This window comes from Podarcis cretensis (genome assembly GCF_951804945.1).
Source record: "Podarcis cretensis genome assembly, chromosome: 9".
In the NCBI taxonomy this organism is placed as follows: domain Eukaryota; kingdom Metazoa; phylum Chordata; class Lepidosauria; order Squamata; family Lacertidae; genus Podarcis; species Podarcis cretensis.
In genome coordinates, this window is record NC_137178.1 from 37,662,830 (window position 1) to 37,674,201 (window position 11,372).

Genomic DNA, 11,372 nt, shown 5'->3' on the forward strand with positions numbered 1-11,372 from the left:
CTGAGCCTCCATTTGAAATCTGGATTGCAGGTCTCGTGAGGAAAAACCTGTTCTGGGATCATTTTAATCTGATGCAGTTTTTAGTTGTTGTTTTTTTTTTTTTAAAAAAAAAACATGTTTATCATTTGTTAGTGTTATCAGCATTGAACCATTGCGATGAGGCAGACAGGAAGAAATAAAGTAGCATCCCAAGGCTCAGGTTTGGTGTGGTTCTGTAATGCTGCTGACTGCAGCATGAGCATTTTCATTTTCTAATGGTACTAAAGGCATTTTCACCTAGGAAGTAATAGCTTCCCTCTTTCAGCAATATGGTATTTCAGAAAGGTAAACGCAGCCTTGCGAAAGTACAATATAAGCCAGGGGAGTTGTTCACAGGCTGTCTGAAAAGCATCAACACATTATCTAGAGAAACTCTGCGTCCTCCTAGTGTCTAAAATGGAAATATCTTTATGCTCTACTGACTTCTTTAATGCCATGGCTCCTGGAGAGTAGATCCATCAAGATGGCTTGCAGAGAGAGGCTGGAGAGTGGTGTGTGTGTGTGTGTGTGTGTGTGTGTGTGCTGGCAAAATCAGGCAATTGCTAATATGTTACCAGAATTGCTGGATGTGGTTTTTTTATTTCATTGCTCCTTCAACATTTCTACATTACAGCAGCAGAACCCATATTTATGTCTGTCCTTGGTGCCAAATGTAAGAAGGAAGTTGTACACAATGCATTTTGGATTTCTGCTCTACTTTTGATATTTATCAGCAGAAGGCATGTGTTTGTTTGTTTGTTTGTTTGTTTGTTTGTTTGTTTGTTTAAAATACTGCCCTTCGTCAAGATTGATTTTCAGGGGAATTTATGAGATCCAAAACAAGACATATACCCCAAACCACAAATAAACGATGGCACCAGCCAATCAAAGATCAGACAATAAGCTCAATAGTATTTTACAAGCCTGAGAAAATAGCAATGGATTTTGTGTTTTGCCCAGTTTTTAAAAGAAAGCAACATTAGAACTGATTGCTCTCCCATGTTGCTATTTTTATTCAGTCGTGGTCAGCAGGGGAGGTGGAGCCTGTCAGTATATGGAAACATCACCGCTGCAAACAGCCAGATTGTTGACATCACATGATGCGCCTATCTGTGGGAAAGAAGAATTTCCCCGGACGTTCACAGGCTGGATAAGTCTTTGTAAAGAGTGTAATTTGAAACCTTCCGTTTGCGCATGTTCAGGAAGTTTGTCAGACTTGCTGGAAGAACTGAACTGAAAGGACGTGTTTTTCTCTAGTGCTGTAATGTCAGAAATAAACATAATGTAAATAGATTTCTGACTTATTTTCTTTCCCCTGCGGAAGCAGGAGGGAAGGGTTGTGCATTTTACCCACGCTTGGGAAAATGTCGCCTATCAAAATCTCCCTGGTCTGTCTGGATATCAGCCAGAGGAGGTTACCGGTAAGCAAGCTCCGAGGACAGTGAGAGGGGCCAGCCTCTATGGAGGGGGCTTGCAAACCGACTTCCCATTACTAACACTGCTCTAGCTTAGTGGGAGGCAGGAGAGCAAGGTGGCACTGAGGTCAGCACAGTGCAAATACACCAGCAGAGCCAATCTGGTGCTTCCAATGGTGCATTTTCACCATGGCATCCTCACCACCACTTTGCCCTGTCCCTCTTGGTAAGCCGCAGTGACACTGGTGACAAGAGATCAAGTAAGCACTGCTTCCCACTACAGTTAGTATCCCCCACCCCCCGCAACTGCCCTTTGTCTGAAGGGAGTCCCACCTCTTGTTGCTGGGACCACAAATAGGGCCTTCCTTGTAGATCTCAGAACTCAGGTCAGCAGATATCTGGGGAGGTACTTCCTCAAGTACTTGGGTCCCAAGTCATTTAGGGCTTTATACACTGCAGAACACACTGAATTAGGCCAAGCAGCAAATAGGCAGCCAATGCAGTTCTTTAAGAAGTGGTAAAATGTGATCCCGTTATTTCTTTCTTCCTTTCTTATTTCATCTCATTTCTAAATTGCCCTTCCTTCCAGGGGATCCCGGAACAACGTACATTCAAAAGTAAAAATGCATTACACAAATAAAAATAACAATAAACGAATAGAACTGTAAAATATCCATAAAAATCAACGCTATTAAAACCGACAAATACAGCAGTGAGACATTGAAATAAGCTAAACCTCCCTTTGTAAAAACCCGAGAGAACAAAAATGTCAAATTATGTCTGAACATGGGAAGTGGACAGATGGATCTCCAAGGGCAGGGCATTCAGACGCTGGGGTGCTACAACAGAGAAGAAACTACTTTGCACCCCCATACCATGAATCCCCATGGGAATCATGAGCCGATTCCCACCCACTCAGTGATCTTAAGGTTTGAATACTGGAGGAGGTTCACTTATAGATAATTGGGCCCCAATTCATTTAGGCTTCATAGTCCATTCTCAGCACCTTGAATTGGACCTAGTAGTGCATGGGCAGCCAATACAGTGCTTTTACAATCAGTATTTTTTATTCCCACCTCGCTGTCCCAATAAATATCTAGGTGGCTAAGTTCTGCACTAGCTGCAGTCTTGCCTCAAGTGCATTACAGCTTTCCAAACATGAGGTCACCAGAGCATGGATAGCTGATGATAGACAAAACTGGCCCAGGAACAGTTGCAGCTAGTGGGCCATCTGTAGCTGGGAATGGGCACTTCTTGCTGGGCCTCCAATGACAGCATCATTTAATGGAGTAACCTCAAGTTACACACCTGCTCCTTCAGGAGTGCTACCACATTCGGAATAGGCTGCCTCCCTAATTCCCAGGCATGATAGCTCACAGTGACTCCATCTTATTATGATTTGGTCATTGTTTTATTAGCCTTCATGCAACCTGTTGCCATCTCCAGGCACCAGTCTAGCACATATACAGCATCTCCTGATCCAGATGGAATGGCGAGATAGAACTGGGTGCCATCAGCATGCTAGTGACAGCACTACATTACAAATCCTCAGATGACTCTTCCTAGTGGTTTCACAGAGATATTAAATAGCATGGGAAACAGGATAGAACCCAGTGAGACCAGAGCACAAATGCCATGGGGCCAAACAGAAGTCTCCCAGTGCTATTCTCTGGTATTGAACCCATAGATAGGAGTGGAGTCACAACAACACAGTTGCCGCCAACCAACAGATACAATGGTCTGTGACAGGCTTCTTCAACCTCGGCCCTCCAAATGTTTTTGGCCTACAACTCCCATGATCCCTAGCTAGCAGGACCAGTGGTCAGGGATGCTGCGAATTGTAGTCTCAAAACATCTGGAGGGCTGCGGTTGAGGAAACCTGGCCTATGATTTCAAAAGCAGCCAAGAGTTCACAAAGAATCAATAGGGTAGGACTCTTTCTCTGTATCTCACAATAAAGGTAGCCCGTCAGAGTGGTCAATGCTGTTTCCATGCTGAAAATAGGACTGAAGCCAGACTGAAACAGGTCTAGATAGTCTACTTCACCCAGCTGAATCCGCAGTTGCTCTGCCACTACCCTTTCCATCACTGCTCAAAAGCCTGATGGTTGCATTAGGCACAAGCTGCAGCTTCCACTGGAACAATCTAAGCAGGAGATTATCATAATGTGGAGTACTGTGGCCAGGTTATCTCTGTCCAGGAATGTCCATCATTGGTGAACCATCTGTAGGTCATGTGACAGTACTGGAGCCACAGTCACTCCCAGGCTGTGGTATTTAATTGAAATTGTGTTCTCAAGCCTCAAAGTTGTGCAACTTCTCATGTACATTTTTGGTTTATTGCTGCAATGCAGCTTTTCACTTGCATGGTTATTTGGAGATATGTTGCTTTAAAAAAAAAACACCCCATCATTCTGGGCAGAACAACAGAGGGAAGTAGTAGGGATTCCAAACTGCACATGTGAAGGTACCCTTATTCATAGGGAGTATTTGCTATGCTGCTGCTCCTTCAGCAGAAGAAAATGTGGAGTGTGGATACTGAAAGTTTAATGTGAGCTTGTTTGCCAAAGGATCTTGTAAAATAATTAATCTGGGAATAGAGCAGTGTTTGAGCATGTGCCAAATCAAGCAATCATCCAGCACACTAAGCAAGATAGTGTCTCGTATCAAAAAAAACAAGGATGAGTGGAGTTCAGCTCACGCAACAGGGCTTTGCTGCACTCTTCTTCCTGCTTCGTTCCCTTACGTATGCTAAAACCCTCCTGAGAGTCAGGGACTCTCTGAAACTATGTGCAATGTGGTGCAGAGTCTATAGCTGAAGGGGAAGCAGCAGTAGTTAGAGAACCCCTTTGGCATGAGTGCAAGCATCTTCTGCTTCTGCTACAGGAATTTTGGACCTAAGCCATGGACAACTGCATTAGGAAAATAATTGAAACCATCCATCTTTTCACCACACAACAAGAGCAGGGCAGGAAAGGGAAGTGAATGATCATGCAAAAGCACATTAATATAATCTACATCAGCAGAATGCAAAACAGAGGTCTAGCAGATTTACATTGTGTTATTGGGTTTGGCATCAGATTAACGTGAACAGGCCTATCACTACGGGTTTGCATTAAGGCAATAATACCTGGCCAGAGTCTTGGGGTGGGCAAAGGAATACTGACACCCTGGAATATTAAGGTGATGTTTCTTAATGGGTGCCATGTCCAGGCCTGGGTTTACTTTACTTTTGTTAGGAGATTGCTGGTGCCTTCTCAATAGATTGGAAATAGCTGGAAGGTCTGCTGAATGGGCGAATGCATATCTTTCTTCCACAAATACAGTTAAGAGTAATGTAAGCTAGGTCTCTGTGTACAGAAACAAAGAGAGGGCTGGGTCAAAAGGTATTTGGGGATGCAGGAGTGCCTCTTTCTGGTTATATGCGGTACAATTTGCTGTTTGTAAAATGTTAAACTCTGCTTCCACCCATGCTCAGCTTGCATATTCATAAATAAAACTCAAAAAGTCTCTAGCCATTTCTCCCTCCAGAGGTCATCAAACACTGGTTAAATGCTGCCCTCCTGAAGGGTGTTAGACACAAGGCTTAATGTTTAGCAGAGCCTACTAGAGTAAGCTGCACAGAATTGGTCTCCCCAGGGTGAAATGCCCTGTAGTTCAGAAGGAGGCAATCTACACTTCTAACCATGCCTCAAAATGATGCAGAGGATGGAGACAGAGCTACAGCTGAGAGCACCAGGGCTCGGCTTTGGCAGGGGCAGACTTTGGTTATCTTAGCCCAGTGATTCCATCAACCAATGTATAGCTTAATAATATGGCACCCTGAGCAAGGGCAAATTTTGTTGCCTCAAAATGGATCTTCGCAATCATGGATCTTCTCAATTTCCCCCCTCCTTGGCTTGGCACCCTGTGAGAGTGGGGACTGCCCACACCTCCCTAAATCCGGTGCTGGCTTTGGGTAGCAGTAAGAAAGCAGGAACTGGGGATCAGGGCCAGAGAGAAATCATGGTCAGATGGCAAAGCAGGAGGTAGGATCCGAGAGCAAACCAGAGCTCAGGTTGACCTTGTTGCTCAAGCAAAGCACCACTGAGACAGGAGCCCTCTTATACTTCTTCCTACACATGAAGAGCCAATGCTCAGCCTGGGTAGTTAAAACTAGTCTGGACTTGGAAGATTTTTCCCTATGAGGCTGCAGTTATGTGATTCACCATATGAGGCCATGGTCAGCAATTTCTGGCACAGAGAAGCTAAAGTTATTTGCAATAACTGGAGAAAAACAGAGCATGATGCCCCTTTCCTCCTCTATTTTTGCATGCTACATAACTGAAACACCTGTATATATTTCCTCCGCACTTCCAGGTGCATTATTCAGCTTCATTTCAGATCAGTGCCAGCAACTAAATTTTTGAAACAAAGCTTTAATGATCAGCCATAGAAGGACTTTCTGCTTTTCTAACAAGTATCTCTGCATGAACAGAGGCAGCATTGCGGCCCTTAGGCTGCCTTGTAAAGGGATCCGGAAGACTGTGAATTCTGAAGTGGACCCATAACCAGATACAGGTTATGATCCACCTGGATCAAACCAGGTTTGTCCGCTTTGGAATCTAGGTTTGGCAGATTCCACCTCCCATCCCTAGGCTCAATTTAAATTTAAAACATGCATTCATAACCCAGATGATGGAGGCCCAAACTGTGAAAGACAGCAGCAAGCAGAGTTAAGATACTAACAAAATAATATGGAATAAATCACTACATAAGTGAAGCACACAGTATAAATGAATTTGCAACAGCTTCGGAGACAGAACTTTCTGTGTTTGATGGCAGCTGAGATGCACTGAAAGAAGCAGGTAATTTGGTTCATGTTTATTTTATTTACAATAAACCATAAACCTACCTATTCAAAGCAAAATAAATGTTGCGACCTCCATTTAAAAACCCAGTCAGAAGGTTTTTGCGGTATAGCATTTCATTCTTGGTTGCAACTTAACTTTCGGCAATATCCATAAATATGCTATAGTATTATACGCTAATTAATGCATCCCTTCTCTGCCAGGTTTATTCCAAATATTCACTGTATGATGTAGATTTCTTGTCCCTTACCTCCTTTGTAGTTAACTGTGACCTAAATGTTGGCAATACAGTAAGGAGTTACTGATTATTTGATTTGTTAATGTGGGAGTTCCAAAGCTTTTCAATTCTTGTAAAGTGTGACATGAGTTGCATTGCAATTGAGAGTAGTTTATTATGCTGAATCTTATAGTTTTCTTTCTCTGAGCCAACATTCCATCTTTAATGTTCCCCCTGCACAATAGAACTCCCATTTAAGGGCTCCTAGCACTCAGTGTTTAAAGTGCATGGGCAGGTGTCCTCTGTATCACATAAATTACTCCTGTGGCACTCCTGTTATAGTTCTGATTAGTCATTGTTCATGCTGTGGCTTGCAGCAAGCCCAGAAATTGTTATCATATTTTGTAGCAGTGACTGATTGATATAAAGTGCTTGTTAGGCACTAGATACAAAATGGATACCAAAATCTAACAGAAAAGGCCTGAAAATGACACAGTAATAGAAGAGATGGGATGGCACTCTGAACCAGAACTCATGGTTAAGCTCTCTCCACACAAACCATGAGCTGCAGCCAAGGACAAACCTTGCTAATGGGTAAGAGTGGAGGAGAAAATTGATTCAGATTATTTAAAGTCAAATCCATCAAATGCACACTTTCTACAACAATATAGGAACCAAAACACAGCAAACCTTTGAAATTCTCACTTATCTGAATTTTGTAATGAAGTTCTCCAACCAGTTTACAAAATGCATATATTAGGGGAAAGTGTATGTTAAAATGAATATATTAGTGAAAATAACATACATGTCATTATGGTTACTGTATATTAATAAATAACAGCCCAGTGATGACAAGGAGACCAGTAGCGGCTATATAGGGATCACATAAAATTGGGGGAGGGAGGGAAGGAGGGGAGAAGAGAAACTGCAATATCACAATTCTTTCTCAGTAGAAAGAAAGCATTTATTTCAAGGGATCTTCCAAGTAAAACATATCAAAGCCAGCCCCAAAATGAGTTATTACATAAAGACAGCACATTTGAGGAGTGAGTGAAATTATGTGGACATGAGAAAAGTGCTTAAACGAACTTACCTCAGTATCTTCCTCCATTCGGCATCAGGCTAGCTGCAAAAAGGAACATCTCTGTTTCCTCCTCTGGGAGGCTCCACTCCTGAACTCTGTTAAAAATAGGATGAAAGCTGGGGCTCCTTGCTGGCTCAGGGTTCAATACATGTGTCTGCCCACCCCCAAAGTCAGCCCTTGTGCCAGGTTGTTGTTGTTGTTTAGTCGTTTAGTCGTGTCCGACTTCGTGACCCCATGGACCAGAGCACGCCAGGCACTCCTGTCTTCCACTGCCTTCCGCAATTTGGTCAGACTCATGTTTGTAGCTTCGAGAAGCTACCTGTGCCATGTAGGAGGCTATAATAATAGTATTTTCAGCAGCTCTTAGGGGCAAGATGTCAGTTTATTTTAGGCATTTTGGAAAGCAGTGTCTCTGTCACCCACTGACGTTAACTTATTCTAGGCACCCCCAAACTTGGCCATCCAGATGTTTTGGGACTACAATTCCCATCATCCCTTACCACTGGTCCTGTTAGCTAGGGATGGTGTGAGTTGTAGTCCCAAGACATCTCGAGGGCTGAGTTTGGGGGTGCCTGCCTTATTCTTTTATATATATATATATATATATATATGGCTTATGGCAGGCTTCCTCAACCTCGGCCCTCCAGATGTTGTGAGACTACAGTTCCCATCATCCCTGATCACTGGTCCTGCTAGCTAGGGATCATGGAAGTTGTAGGCCAAAAACATCTGGAGGGCCAAAGTTGAGGAAGCCTGGCTTATGGGTTATGGGAAAGGAAATTAAAGAAAGCTTTCATAAAGACAATTCTGCCACAGCAGCCTTGTTACTATTGGCAATATGAAAGAAAAGAAAAATACCATGTGAGTAATATCTCCAGAACTGTACTGTTATGGCTAATTGAGCTGACAAGGCCCCCGAGTTTGTTTCAGTTGCTATACGTCCCTACAGAGAGTCAACCTGTTTGCCAGCTGCTCTAGTTGAAGAGATGTTTATCCATTGCTTAAGGTGAATTCTTTTACATTCGGAGGAGTTTATCTGATGGCTTTCAAGGACAGTTATAAATAAGTTATGAAGTAGATAAAAATAATAATGAACTCTTCTGCTTTTTCTAATAACTTGCCCAAATGGTTAGTCATGAGAAAATAGCTTCATGGGGCCAGAGGTCCCTTGTAGTAGGAATCATTTTGAAGGCAATACTTGTTCTCAGAAGGATGCCCTGAGATTTTTATCTTTTTGTTGGCAATGAATAAAACTTTACAAATTGTGTTGAAGAGTTATCTGTACCACAGAGTTAAAATGGCATGGTAGTCATTCCCTCTTTGCAGAATTGGGAGGGGACTAGAGATTTCCAACCAAGAATATTCACTACCACCAACCAGCTCCAAGTGACAGCTGACAGGATTTGAGGATATGGCCAATGCCCAGGGGCTCCTGCAAGTAATGTTTATTCAGTTCTCATCCTGATTGAGCTGTGGGGTGTTTATATATTTTCCCAGTACTGTAATCATTTGTTCATTTCACATTTTCAATGACATTTCTCCATCAAATTCCTAACTGCAAAAGCCCTTGTTTTTTTATTTACTGTTTAAAGTGCATTTGTATACATAGTTCTTTCTTCACACATTTTATCTTCACAACAAAATTCTAAGGTAGGCTAGCTCGAGAAATTGTGATAACTGGTCCCAGGACAACTAGTGAGCTTTTGGGTTAAGTGGAAATGTAAACCTGGGAATCACTGGTCATAATCTGACATACTATTGGCTCCCAACATTTCCTTAACATGCTATTTGAACCTCAGTGAATCCTGAACACCGCCTCACAAATATTAGCTTGTTGTGATGGTTCCTTGCCTTTGCCTGCAAGCCTATTGTTGTGGGCTGCCAATTAAGGGATTTGGTGGTGTTTGTTTCTGTGTAGGAAATTACCTTCAGAGAGAGATACAGAGCAGCAATTAAGGTCTTCCCAAGGCTGCCCTAAGTAAGCTGGCCTTCCGAATTACCATCTGGTAGCCAATATAATCTGCTGGCATCTGCATTTAAAGTAGAAACATGTGTTCATTGAGCTTCACAAAAAGGTGTGCGACTAATTCAACAATCCTATTCTTGGGAGTCTGCAGGCCTTGGAGCCTGCTGCCCCTCTTCTGAGCCCTAAGGAGACACTTCTGTTTCTAGATTCTGGTGGCTGTGTACAGACTCAAGAGAGCCCGAAGGAGAGATGCCCCATTGCTGGAAACCTCATTACTCCAAAGAAGTCCACAGCTGCAGAAGAAGGCAGCCTGGATAGCTCAGTTGGTTAGAGCACGGTGCTGATAATGCCAAGGTTGCAGGTTTGATCCCCCGTATGTGACAGCTGCATATTCCTGCATTGAAGGGGGTTGGACTAGATCAGAGCTTTCCAAACTGTGTGTCGCAACATGTTAGTGTGTTGTGTATAGGTTTGTCATGTTCCCCATGCTCCTCCTGTGGCTGGAAAGGGGTTCGTTTAACCTCTGGTCTGCTAGTGAAACTGAATTACTGTTTTGCAAAATGATACATGTCTAAAAAGTGTGTCACCAACATGAAAAGTTTGGAAAGCACTAGACTAGTTGATCCTCAGGGTCCCTTCCAACTCTACAATTCTATAAACTAAGGCACTAGCTCTTTAAGTAGCCAGGAGACAGGAAACGCATATGACACTTTCTGACCCCTTGCTGTAGAGATGGGGAACCTGTGACCCTCCAGATGTTGTTGGACTCCAAATCCAATCATAGCCAGGATGGCCAATAGTTGTAGTTCAACAATATCTCAGGACTCTAGCCACATATTGTTAATGGTTGGACATATGAACAGTACTTGTTTCCATTTGTGAAAGGAGGACAAACAGTCCTCCTTGCTGTTAAAGCTTGCTGGGTAGTCAGCCTGTGTGGATTAGCTGTCTGTCACTGGGCAGAGTGGGAGCCTCTTCCCTCCCCCATTTCTTCCCACCCTGTGTTTATCGCTTGACAAGCTGAGCATGCTGCAAGTGCTTTCGATGAATTTCCTAATTACTCATGGGGCGTGAAGCATTGCTGTATCTTTCCTGAGTTTAATTAATGACTTAACAGATGAGTAGCTGGTTCCAATTCCTCTTTCTGTTCCCGAGGACTGATGATCTCAGACTGATGTTGGTTGCTTCCAGCTTGTCATTGCCTGTGTCAGATACAGATTGGTTGAACTTCAAGGGCAGCTGAGCTGTCCCTACTCTCTATCAGACCACTTCCATGGGACAGCACCAAGGAGATTTGCATTGGCTCCAGCTCTGCTTCCATGTTCAATTCAAAGTGCTGCTTTTGACTTTAAGGGACTAAGTGCCAGTACTTGTCTTCGTATCTTGAGATCTTCAGCAGAGGTCCTTCAGCAGAGGTTACCCCAGCATCTAAGGTGCCCGGGGGAAAGCCTTTTCTGTTGTGGCATCTGAAATGTTGCCTGCCTTGATACCATTGCAGTGCCAGGCAATGGCCTTTTAATTTTTCTAGGCCTTTCAACATAATCAGCTTTCACTCTGTTTATTTTCCACTGATACAGAGCTGCCATTAGTATTGTGTTTCACTTTGTTTTTTAATATAATTTACTTCTGATCTTTACTGCACTTCTGTTCTTTATACTGAAAGCTATCCTTGGAATTATTTGATGGGAGAAGAAATTTCTATTAAAAATAGAAGGAATAAATTTGGGAAATACTTTTCAGTTTGGTTGTCTCTCTCTACTTCTTGTTCCTTCTTATGCTTCTGTCCATATCTTGAGCTGCCACCAATATTACTCCTCTCTTCC

General features: G+C 43.0%; 1 long non-coding RNA gene across 1 annotated transcript in view; it reads right to left on the reverse strand.

The window, feature by feature from the left end:
* LOC307223522 overlaps nucleotides 1-7,677 on the reverse strand; it is a 59,163-nt gene extending 51,486 nt beyond the window's left edge. The window contains exon 1 of the long non-coding RNA XR_013842122.1: nucleotides 7,593-7,677. This is a non-coding gene — a long non-coding RNA (uncharacterized lncRNA). The remainder of the gene's footprint in view (nucleotides 1-7,592) is intronic.
* Between the last annotated feature and the right edge of the window lie 3,695 nt (nucleotides 7,678-11,372).